Source organism: Entelurus aequoreus, linkage group LG03 (assembly GCF_033978785.1).
Source record: "Entelurus aequoreus isolate RoL-2023_Sb linkage group LG03, RoL_Eaeq_v1.1, whole genome shotgun sequence".
NCBI lineage: Eukaryota > Metazoa > Chordata > Actinopteri > Syngnathiformes > Syngnathidae > Entelurus > Entelurus aequoreus.
The window spans coordinates 65,289,798-65,302,558 of record NC_084733.1 but is presented as its reverse complement, the minus strand read 5'-3'; the positions used below and the strand labels follow the sequence as shown (position 1 = coordinate 65,302,558).

Below are 12,761 nucleotides of genomic sequence, written 5' to 3'. Positions count from 1 at the left end.
ACGTGGGCCACATAAAATGACGTGGCAGACCACATTGAATATTGAGGTAGGCCATACAAATGACGTAGCAGACCACATTAATGAGGTGGGTCACCTAAAATGACGTGGCAGACCACATTGAATATTGAGGTAGGCCATACAAATGACGTAGCAGACCACTTTAAATAATGAGGTGGGCCACATAAAATGACTTGGCAGACCACAATAAATAATGAGGTGGGCCACATAAAATGATATGGCAGACCACATTAAATAATGACGTGGGCCTATTAAAATTACGTGGTGGGCCAGATCTGGGCCGTGGGCCTTGAGTTTGACACCTGTAATCTCGAAGGTCTGCAGACTTCTCACCTGGGAGGGCGGCGGGCTGCGTGGTCTGGCTGGCGGCCAATCAGTGCTCACTCTCGGCTGGCGGCGTGGGACTCATCCAAGCAAGCAGGAAGGCGAGTCACTCCTGCAGGGGATTGTGGGACATGAAGATCCAGCAGCTGTCAACGACACACGCTGTCAGTCCAGCACACACTGCTAGCTAAGGGCTAGCTGGCGTAGCTGTGATGCTACCAACACATGTATTCACCTTGAAGGAGTTCATAGTCATGATTTTGCACTGAAGAAGATTCTAGCAAGTCAAAGTATGTCTTTTCATTGGCCTAATGAAGAGCCAATCATGTGAGTCCGTCAATATTTACATCCTAGTTTGATTATTTGACATTTGTATTTATTTCATTGATTAGCAATTTGTAGATCTGAGGTTGATTGAACAATCATTAAACACAGGAATAAAAACGTGGTAAAATATGTGTACTAGTACTAGGGCTGCAACAACTAATCGATTAAATCGATTATAAAAATAGTTGGTGATTCATTTAGTCATCGATTCGTTGGATCTATGCGCTGCGGCTACGTCTCATGAGATGGCAGTAAGCCAGCCAATGATGTGTCCTTTGCCTGGGAACATCCGAAAAATGGCGGAGGAAAGCAGTACCGATAGTTCAGCGGAGAAACATCTGGAGGTTAATGCTTCAATGGAGAAAAGTGTACGACCTAAGTCGTCAAAAGTGTGGGAACACTCTACTTTAAAGACTTCAAAGAAGACCGATTCCTGCAAAATGTGCAGCATGGACCTCGCATGGCACGGAAGTACAACATCACTTCGGGTCGGGAGCACCTGAAGAGGAAACATGTTGGAACCATGGATGAAGGGAACTCATGGAACGTAACTTTTTAAGTCCATAGTCCGGGTACATTGATCCGTTGTGTCTGTCTTTGTGTTTTTAATCTTTGGTTAACGTGGAGATTTCTTAAAGGAAGCGCAGCAGCAACTGTTGTGTATTAACTTTCAGAGTGTTACAAACTTTTTGGAGAGTGCGACGACTTCCTTTTCTGTGTTGTTTTGAGTCGCAACAGGCATTCATGAGTTCAGCACGGCAGCTCTTTTTTGTGAGTAACGTTAACGTTATCCCTTTGTTGCAACGCGGGGCTGATAAGGTGTCTCTGGCAGATTTGACCCCGTTTTGAGAGAGAAAACACACGGTTACCAATTTCGAAATAAACCTAACGTATCTCAGGTTGGTTTCATAATGGATCAATGTAGCCGGGCCCAATAAAGCTATATAAATCTATTTAGATTTGAGTGACGCCTTAGTATAACTAAACGTTATAAAAGGTGCTGGAATATTTCATGGTATTATTCAGAGGCAGCCTAAAATGAATCCTTTATTATTCACAACAGAAACATGTACAATATCTGATCGCGTTCTGATGAGTTACATTTCTGTGTTATTATTGGTGTATGCTGCATCCCCAATGTCCATTTATTTATTTATTTTTTAACGTGGCGTATTTGCCTTTTACGTCAGAAATTATTAATTAAATCAACTAGCTATGTATTGAATGAATGAATGAATTACTTAATGAATTAAATAAGTTTATTTCGGTCATATAATCAACCATCAACCATTTAGTGTGACCAGTTTAACAGTACAGATTATACATTTTTAACAATCATACACATTTACACACAAAAAGAAAACAAAATAAAAAGAATGACCGAAAAAGGAATAGGCAGAAGCCAAAGCTTATATTTGCCTATCCTATACCTCCACTGAAAATAAGATTGCCTGGAACATCAACGTTAAAAAAAAATCAAAAAATCAATGGGATGAAAGTAATTGTTACTATATTTTATAATTGTCAATTATTTCACCTTTCAAGGTTTTCTTAAACCTTAACAAAGAACTACATGTCTTCAACTCATCACTGAGCTTGTTCCACCATTTAACTCCTAAAACTGAAATACATTTGTATTTTATATTCGTTCTTACTTTACCTACGGTATTTCAAAAATCAATATCCCCGTAAATTATAGTTTTCTCCTCTTAATTGAAATAACTTAAAGGCCTACTGAAACCCACTACTACCGACCACGCAGTCTGATAGTTTATATATCAATGATGAAATCTTAACATTGAAACACATGCCAATACGGCCGGGTTAACTTATAAAGTGCAATTTTAAATTTCCCGCTAAACTTCCGGTTGGAAACGTCTATGTATGACGATGTATGCGCGTGACGTCACGACGGCAACGGAAGTATTCGTACCCAATGTGTCACCATACAAACTGCTCTGTTTTCATCGAACAATTCCACAGTATTCTGGACATCTGTGTTGGTGAATCTTTTGCAATTTGTTTAATGAACAATGGAGATTGCAAAGAAGAAAGTTGTAGGTGGGATCGGTGTATTAGCGGCTGAATGTAGCAACACAACAAGGAGTACTTACTTGGATAGCAGACGCGCTAGCCGATGCTAGCCGCCAACCGCATCTGTGATCGGGTGAAGTCCTTCGTCGCGCCGTCGATCGCTGGAACGCAGGTGAGCACGGGTGTTGATGAGCAGATGAGGGCTGGCATGTCCATGGTTTAATAGTATTGTTGATCTTCTGTCTATCCTTCCAGTCAGAGATTTATTTATTTTGTTTCTATCTGCATTTGAGCCAGATGCTATCACGTTAGCTCAGTAGCTAAAGAGCTTCGCTGATGTATTGTCGTGGAGATAAAAGTCACTGTGAATGTCCATTTTGCGTTCTCGACTCTCATTTTCAAGAGGATATAGTATCCGAGGTGGTTTAAAATACAAATCCGTGATCCACAATAGAAAAAGGAGAGTGTGTGGAATCCAATGAGACCTTGTACCTAAGTTACGGTCAGAGCGAAAAAAGATACACCCTGCACTGCCTCTCTAGTTCTTCACTCTAACGTTCCTCATCCACGAATCTTTCATCCTCGCTCAAATTAATGGGGTAATCGTCGCTTTCTCGGTCCGAATCTCTCTCGCTCCATTGTAAACAACGGGGAATTGTGAGGAATCCTTCCTCCTGTGACGTCACGCTACTTCCGGTATAGGCAAGGCTTTTTTTATCAGCGACCAAATGTTGCGAACTTTACCGTCGTTCTATACTAAATCCTTTCAGCAAAAATATGGCAATATCGCGAAATGATCAAGTATGACACATAGAATGGATCTGCTATCCCCGTTTAAATAAAAAAAATTCATTTCAGTAGGCCTTTAAGAACACAAGCTGGAAGGCTGTTCTTTACTCGAAACATAATTTCCATTGTTTTTAAAAACACAATATCTGAACATTTTACCACATTAGAACTTATAAATAATGGATTGGTATGTTCATAGTATCACGCTTTGTGTATTATTCTAATGACCCTTCTTTGAAGTTTAATTATTGGGTTTATGTTTGTTCTATAAACATTTCCCCAAACTTCAACACAATATGTTAAATATGGAAAAATAAAAGAATATAACATATGCAGACCTTTCTTATTCAGCATGTGTCTTACTTTATAAAGAATAGCAATGGATTTGGATATTTTTCCCTTTATATATTCAATATGCGGTTTCCAACATAATTTATGATCAATTATTATTCCCAAGAATTTAGTTTCACATACTCTATCAATTTCCACTATATTTAATTTTAATTTTGCTTCACAATCTGTCCTTGCACCACTAAACACCATAAATTTAGTTTTCTTATCATTTAATGATAACTTATTAGTATCAAACCATTTTTTCCGCTGTATGTAACCCTATTGAGTTACATGTAAATGATGCTACTATGTACGTTCATTATATGGTTTCTCTCATTTCAGAAAGAAACAACCCAGCATTAGCGACTTCGTACAAAGAAAGGTCTGCACACCACAGCAAGCGGCTGCATTGACTGATGGTATCCTGAATATGTTGCTAACTGACATGAGGCCACTATCAATGGTGGAGGATGAAGGTTTTAGACAAATGATTCACGTCCTCAACCCTGGTTACACTCTTCCCTCGAGGACCCATTTTACCAAACTGATGGAGAGGAAGTACAAGCAGACATTCCAAGCATTGAAAACTGACATAGAAGCCACCCACAGCAAAATTGCTCTCACTACTGTTGTGTGGACAAGTGTAGCCACGGAAGTCTACCTTGGCATTACATGCCATTACGTTGGAGACGAATGGAACATGATTATTAATCGATTAATCAAAGTAATAATCAACAGATTAATCGATTATCAAATTAGTTGTTAGATGCAGCCCTAACTAGTACTGCAATAACTAAGTATCTTTACCACACGAAAATACACATGGTAAAATAAGTAAATAATATATGTACTAGTACTGCAATAACTGAGTAGGTTTACCACACAAGAATACACATGGTAAAATATATGTAAATAATATATGTCCTAGTACTGCAATAACTAAGTATGATTACCACACAAGATACACATGGTAAAATATGTAAATAATATATGTATTAGTACTGCAAGAACTAAGTATGTTTAAAGTGAAAATTAAAGTACCATGATTGTCACACACACACTAGGTGTGGCTAAATTATTCTCTGCATTTGACCCATCACCCTTGATCACCTCCTGGGAGGTGAGGGGAGCAGTGAGACCACAAGAATACACATGGAAAAAAAGATGTAAATAATATATGTACTAGTACTGCAATAACTAAGTATGTTTACCACACAAGAATAAAACATGGTAAAATATATGTAAATAGCATACACTGTTGGCGGCAATGCACTTTTTGCATCTTTTTACGCATTGAAATCAGAAAGAACGCACATTTTTGAAAGTCTGCGCGTCCCCAGCACGTTTTTTTTACCGACCCTGCCTTCACCCCGTTTTTATTGGTTGTCTTCAAAGTAATTTACTTTCCGGTATGATTTCTCAAATTTTGATTCGCCAAAAAGTTTATCAATCACAAATACTGCCTCAGTTTGCACTGGGACAACTTTACCGTGAGGGGATGTCAAAAGAAAGACTTCATGGTAAACGCTAAGGTGAGTGTAAAGTCAACCTTTTTAACTTCATCCTGTGCCAAGACTCCAGTAAATGAGTTGTTTTAGTCTTTGTGAGTCAATGGAAACTTCAATTTTATCTCTCGCTGGATCGACATCACTCGAGGATAGAGACAGGCTAGCTGTTAGCTTCAAGCTAACCAGCACCCGACCAGACCCCTCCACTCCAAAAACATACTTTGCAGGTCAACAAACCGGGCAAATATGTGCCTTTTGAAGTGTTAATGTACGAGGAGTGTTCAAAAGGAGTCTCTTGGAGAAGTGGCTGACAGGTTAGCAAGTGTCGCTCGCATCGCTGACAGTGATGTCATCACCGTCATTGTTTACTGAAGCAGAGATGCTGACTGTGCGTTATGATAAACGCGCATGCGTCACCAGGCTCTGCTTTTTACCGATAGACTTATCAGATTTTATTTTTTTATTATCTATAGCAGGGATGTCAAATGTGTGGCCCGGAGGCCATTTGCAGCCCGCAGCTAATGTTTTAAAGGCCCTTGGCACATTCTAAAAATACTATTAAAATAAACAAAAAAATAAAAGTGGAATAAAAAAGCTTACATGTGAAATGTAATTTAAGAAAAAGTTGCAATGTTGAATAAAACAAAGCTGTTTTTTTTCTTTAAAACTGTCATTGCTCAAAACATAATATTGAATCAAAATTAATGTTTTTATGAATTATTGACCTATCCAAGGCTCTGATTACTTCACATCAAAGATTCCACTTTGAAAAATATTTTTTGTGGAAGATTTTGCATATCTTGTGTGTTTGCCATAAAAAACAGTTTTATTTGACAAAAAGGGCAGAAAACAAACAGACAAAACCAACATAAAAAAACAACAACCAAAACTTAGAATTGACGGATAGATCTGAAGTTGATGTAGACCAGGGGTGTCAAACTCATTTTAGCTCAGGGGCCGCATGGAGGAAAATCTATTCCCACGTGGGCCGGAGGGGTAAAACCATGGCATAATAACTTAAAAATACAACTATAACAACTTCAGATTGTTTTCTTTGTTTTACTTTGGCCCAAAATAGAACAAGGACATTCGGAAAATGTACATATCACCAATAATCCTCTTGAAAAAACACTTCAAGTTAGTCAAAAATTCTGAGGAAAAACATTGGTGCAGTTTCAAAAACACCATTAAGAACACAATGAAATTAGACTTAAGCTCAGTGTTTCTACAAACCAATTAAACTTTAAGTCGCAGCCCATCTATGATTGAACAAAAACAAAATGAAGCATACATAAAAACGCTTCTATGTGTTAACTACCTCATTTGTCATTCCCATTGTTGACTTTCTTTAAATTTGCACAGAAGAAAATAATTTTCACAGAACTATATCAATCGTGCAGTGTCTCATCCTACGGAGCCCCTAAAGCAGGGGTGGGCAATTAATTTTCACCGGGGGCCGCATAAGCAACCCGAGCACTGCTGGAGGGCCACACGACAATATTTCAATTAGATTTTGCTCAATATTATTTTTGATATACCGTAAGATAAATAATAATGATGATAATAATAATAATAATTTAATTTAACCTAACTTAACTTTATACAAAAGCAGATTGCTTTTGATGGTCACTTTATCCTGCATTATCCAACATTTTCCCCATCAGATTTGGACAACCATCTGTTGTTAAAAATAGTTTTTAATCATATTTATTTTATATTGTTTTTTATATTGGTTTTATATGTAATTGTTTTTTCTTTTTATTCAGTCATTGGTGGAGCTAAGGATAATATTTGAATATTGTTTTTAATATTGTTGTGCAGCACTTTGGAAACATTTTGTTGTTTAAATGTGTTATATAAATAAAGTGGATTGGATTGTCACAACTGCCAGCTTGTCCCAACACGCATTTACCTCTGTGAGCAAGTCATTACCTGTGGTTGTCTCTTTAATTGACTGCATCAGAGCTCTCATCCAAAGTTAGCGAAAAACAGTCCATGTCTCCGGGCATTATCAGCGCAACAAAGTCCAATAAGCACTCCTTAATAAACTCTCCGTCAGAAAACGCCTTACTTTTTCTGGCGCTTTTGTGAGAAATGACGAAACTTGTCCTGACGGCTGCATCTCTGGGGGTGTGAAATATGGCACAAAGTCCTTGTTGGGTTTGCAGTTTTACCATCAACGCATCAGCCTTCCTTGCGCGTGCTTCATCAGACACATTCCGGTATTTTCCCTCGTGTTTCTTCGTGTAGTGGCGATTAAAATGATATTCAAACACAGCAACCTGTGTACCACACATTAAGCACACGGCTTTACCATTAATTTATGTAAAGAAATACTTGGCAGTCCATGTCTTGTTGGAAACACGCCATTCCTCATCAACTTTTCTTTTTTTAGCGTCTCATCACTTGTCTCTATGCACCTTCACTCACAGGTTCCCCCCGGACATACGGCATAAATAACACATTTCAAAATAAAAGCAGCACAGTTGTATTGCGCGCACGACATAGATGTTTTTTAAACTTTATTTTGTAATTTGTAATTGCGCCGTTCAATTCACTCACAATCGCACATGCGCATACGTCCACACGGAAGTTGTACAAATAACGCGTTTCAAAACAAAAGCAGCACCGTTGTATTGCACACTCGACATAGATACTTTTTGAAATTTATTTTGTAATTTATGATTGGCCTCACGCGGGCCGGACAGGGATGCGCAAAGGGCCGGATGCGGCCCGCGGGCCGTACAATGCCCAGGTCTGCCCTAAAGGGACATGGATGTTTTGCGAGATCTCGCAATACTTTTTGCGAGATCTCGCAAAATGTTTTTTTCCTATGTCAGTGAACCGGAAGTAAAACAGACACAGCAATGGAGGAGCGGGAGCATGCAGGAGCCTACCCATCATCTGTGCTCTGTTGTGGGACCATTATACGATTTGATGCCTTTATATCTAGGCCAGGGGTGCTCATTACGTTGATCGCGATCTACCAGTCGATCGCAGCCAGGCATTAAAAAAAATAGTCCTAAAAATGAGCGATCATAAATCTTCACTATGACGTCACTTTCGTTACTTGATTGACATTCACGGCACCCGAGGGTCTTTTGAGATGACGCTGCTGCCAGCTCATTATTAAGAAAAAATTACCGACAGGAAGGCGAGAAACTCTTTTTATTTCAACAGACTGGCGCCGTACCTGTCGTCAAAACTCCAAAGACCGACTGCACAGTTGCACAATAAAAGCTCTGCTTAATGCTGCCTGCGCTAACAAAATAAGAGTCTCAGAAAGCTGGCGTGCACAAGCTAGCAAGCTACGGAGTTTGCCGCAAATGTATTTCTTGTAAAGTGTATACAAAGGAGTACGGAAGCTGGACAAATAAGATGCCAAAAACCAACCACTTCCATGTGGTATTGGACAGAAAGGAGGACTTTTTTTCTCCTCCATTGGAATATGCGGACGTTATCAGCACCACTGTCTGATTCCTATCAATGCAATTCATCAGAATCAGGTAATACACCAACTTATATTCTTGTCTTCATGAAAGAAAGAAATATATATGTGTTAAACATGCTTGCATTATCTTTAAACACATTTAACTTGTTAACAATATTAACTATATGTGTTAAACATGCTTGTATTATCTTTAAACACCTTTAACTTGTTAACAATATTAACTATATGTGTTAAACATGCTTGTATTATCATCAAACACCTTTAACTTGTTAACATTATTAACTATTTGTGTTAAACATGCTTGCATTATCTTTAAACACCTTTAACTTGTTAACAATATTAACTATATGTATTAAACATTCTTGTATTGTCATTAAACACCTTTAATTTATTAACAATATTAACTATATGTGTTAAACATGCTTGCATTATCATTAAACACCTTTAACTTGTTAACAAAAACATATATTTCATAAATAAGTAAATATAAATTATATATATGAATGAGGCAGATCCCCGCGACTTGATCAATTGAAAAGGAGCTTGCCTGCAGAAAAAGTGTGAGCACCCCTGTCTTAGGCCAATACTAAAATACAAATCAATAAACTTCTCCCACGGATGATGGGTAGGCTCCTCCATCGCTTTGTCGGTTTCATCTCCGGTTCACCACAGATGTGTCTGTTTTACTTCCGGTTCACTGACATAGGAATAAAACCTTTTGCGAGATCTCGCAAAACATTTTTTTCCCTCCATGTCCCTTTAGGGGCTCCGTAATCATCCAGCATTTTAAGTGAGGTTACCAATTGTTAATTTTACTCCTGTTTCTTTTACATTGGATCAAGGGGGAGGAGTCGCAGCCCCTCTTTACCGCTTGGTATACTTGTTCGCCCCGATATAAACAATTTGCTTGCCTAACAGAATTGCTATTGTGACATCCAATGGACACTTTTAGAACAGCAGTTTCTGTAATTTAAAAATGCAGCTCAATCCTACACTTAGCAAACTCATCTCCCGGGCCGGATTGAACCTGTTCGCGGGCCTGATCCGGCCCTCGGGCCGTACGTTTGACACCCCTGATGTAGACACTAGAGATTTATGCGTTAAATAAATTTATGTATGCCCTGGCACACGATTATCATCATTTGATGACCGAAGCAAAAAACGTTTTACACTTTTATACTGAAATAAATACACCTACAACTTATTAAATACAAATATAGAAAAAACTACCGGCAGCGGTAAAGTTTAGATTCATGAAGGAAAGAAGAAAGTGAATGAATGTTTATTACTGAATAAATTTACGTATGCATAAAAATGTGTTTTCTTTTGTATTATTTTTTAATGAACAAAGTAACGTTTATGACAACCTTTTTCCAAAAAATAATATAGAATGTGAGTTATAACAGGATGATTCATACATTTATCATTTGTTTTCAAAACGGTTATAAGAAGTGGGACCCCAAACATTTACTGTGGGACCCCATTTTTATGACTTGATGGGGTCTCTGGGACCCAGTTTTGAAAATTCCTAGCGCCAAAACCGAATATATGTACTAGTACTGCAATAACTAAGTATGTTTACCATACAAGAATACACATGGTAAAATATATGTAAATAATATATGTACTAGTACTGCAATAACTCAGTTTGTTTACCACACAAGAATACATATTAAAATATACGTAAATAATATATGTACTAGTACTGCAATAACTAAGTATGTTTACCACACAAGAATACACATGGTACAATATATGTAAATTATATATGTACTAGTACTGCAATAATTATTTTTTTATATTATTAATTATAATATAAAAAACACATCTACCTCAGTATTAATAATATAAAGTAGTGAACTAAGTAGTGAACTACAACTAAGTACTAGATGCACAGAAGTGGTTTTGGGACCTTAATACTGAGCTAGGTAGAGAACTAAGACTAAATACTAGATGCACAGAAGTGGTTTTGGGACCTTAATACCATCCACAAGTACTTGCTCCACAAAGACTACATGAGTAAACCTTTCAAAACGCAATAAACCTGTAATTTCTTTCCTATTGTAATTGGAAGGTGAATAACAGGTCAATAAAATACTCTCAATATTTGTTTGCAAAAACTGCACTTCAATAAATATTGAACATCTTGAAGAGCAGTTTTAACCCCCCCCCCCTGAAAAACTGGGTCAGGTGGTTTGTTTTGTTGTCTATTTTGTTGCCGTTTGCAATTGATAATATCTAATGCCTTTTAATGCAAATTAAAGCCTTAATTTGAAGGGAAAAGAAAAATATTTCATGACTTTTAATGACCCGTAGAAACTCTGCTTTGTACTGAAGAAATTGCCAAAAAAACAACTAATACAATTACAAAAAATAAATAGAAATATTGAAGTTGACCAGACCGGAAATTTGTGCATTTTTACAGGTTTTAAAATGACAGGAAAAATAATACATCATGGGAATCATCTTTACAAGACCTGTCTGAATAAATTCATTTTTAAATGTTGTACACTATAACAATAAATGGTATTAATACTAGGGATGTCCGATAATGGCTTTTTGCCGATATCCGATATTGTCCAACTCTTAATTACAGATACCGATATCAACCGATACCGCTATATATACAGTCGTGGAATTAACACATTATTATGCCTAATTTGGACAACCAGGTATGGTGAAGATAAGGTCCTTTTTTTTTTTAAATTAATAAAATAAAATAAGATAAAATAAATTTAAAAAAATTTATTGAATAAAAAAGAAAGTAAAACAATATAAAAACAGTTACATAGAAAGTAGTAATTAATGAAAATGAGTAAAATTAACTGTTAAAGGTTAGTACTATTAGTGGACCAGCAGCACGCACAATCATGTGTGCTTACGGACTGTATCCCTTGCAGACTGTATTGTTATATATTCATATATGATGTAGGAACCAGAATATTAATGACAGAAAGAAACAACCCTTTTTTGTGAATGAGTGTAAATGGGGGAGGGAGGTTTTTCGGGTTGGTGTACTAATTGTAAGTGTCTTGTGATTTTTATGTTGATTTAATAATTTAAAAAAACGATACCGATAATTTCCGATATTACATTTTAAAGCATTTATTGACATCTCTAATTACTACCCACAGTAAAACTGTCGATTAGTATTACCGTTATAAATAAAAATGGTAAAAAAAAAACCATGATTGATAAACTCAGACCGACGAGCACTAGCTCGCTTAAATGCTAACTTGAATACAAGACAGTCTCTACATTAAAAAAAGACAACAAAATGAACTTGTCTAAAACACCAAATAAAACTTAATGATTTATTTGGGGATCCCTGAGTACAGAGGAGAAAAGTTTATGCTGCTACAGAAAGAAAGAAAGAGGAAGAAAAAGTGAGAGAGACAGAAGTTTTTAAGATGTTTATATCTGCTTTGGGAAATGTGCTCTAAGAAGTCTAAAAGTAATATAAAACAGTGGCGTACAACTTTATTAACATTACGTGAACTCGCATTAAGTCTAAAAAACATTTACAAATTAAAGTGGTAAAAAATAAACATTTACCTATATGGCTCTTAGGCATTGGGAATAATATTTAATGTTTCTTCTGCCAAAAAAGTATATTGTGTGTTGATTTAGTATAGTTTTATTTTAAATACAACTTGGTTAAAAGATGTTTGTGTGTATAAATACACGTTATGGGCAGGTCAATACCACACAATTAATTTTCATATAGTTACATTTCTAGTACACAAACTACATAAAGTTGTTCAACTGCCACGCTGCCCTGTTTTTCCCCTAAATATTGTTTCGAAGAATCATTAAAGTAGGTCCATGTTGACCTTTGACCTCCCCCGGCCGAACCAAAACAAGTACTTGCAAACATGTTTTATTGTGCGGCCACGCACTTTGTGGACCCCACGAGCTAAACGGGCAGACTTTTATTGTCCGTGTCACGTGGTGAGCGTAATTGTTATAATTATGAT

The 12,761-nt window shown here is 36.9% G+C and overlaps 1 protein-coding gene across 1 annotated transcript in view; it reads right to left on the bottom strand.

Annotated features, from left to right (window-relative positions):
* Positions 1 to 12,761, bottom strand: part of LOC133646728 (E3 ubiquitin-protein ligase HECTD1-like) — a 49,928-nt gene that overhangs the window by 36,541 nt on the left and 626 nt on the right. The window contains 1 exon segment of the mRNA XM_062042429.1: positions 352 to 488. The gene's annotated coding sequence lies outside the window, so the exon portion shown is untranslated.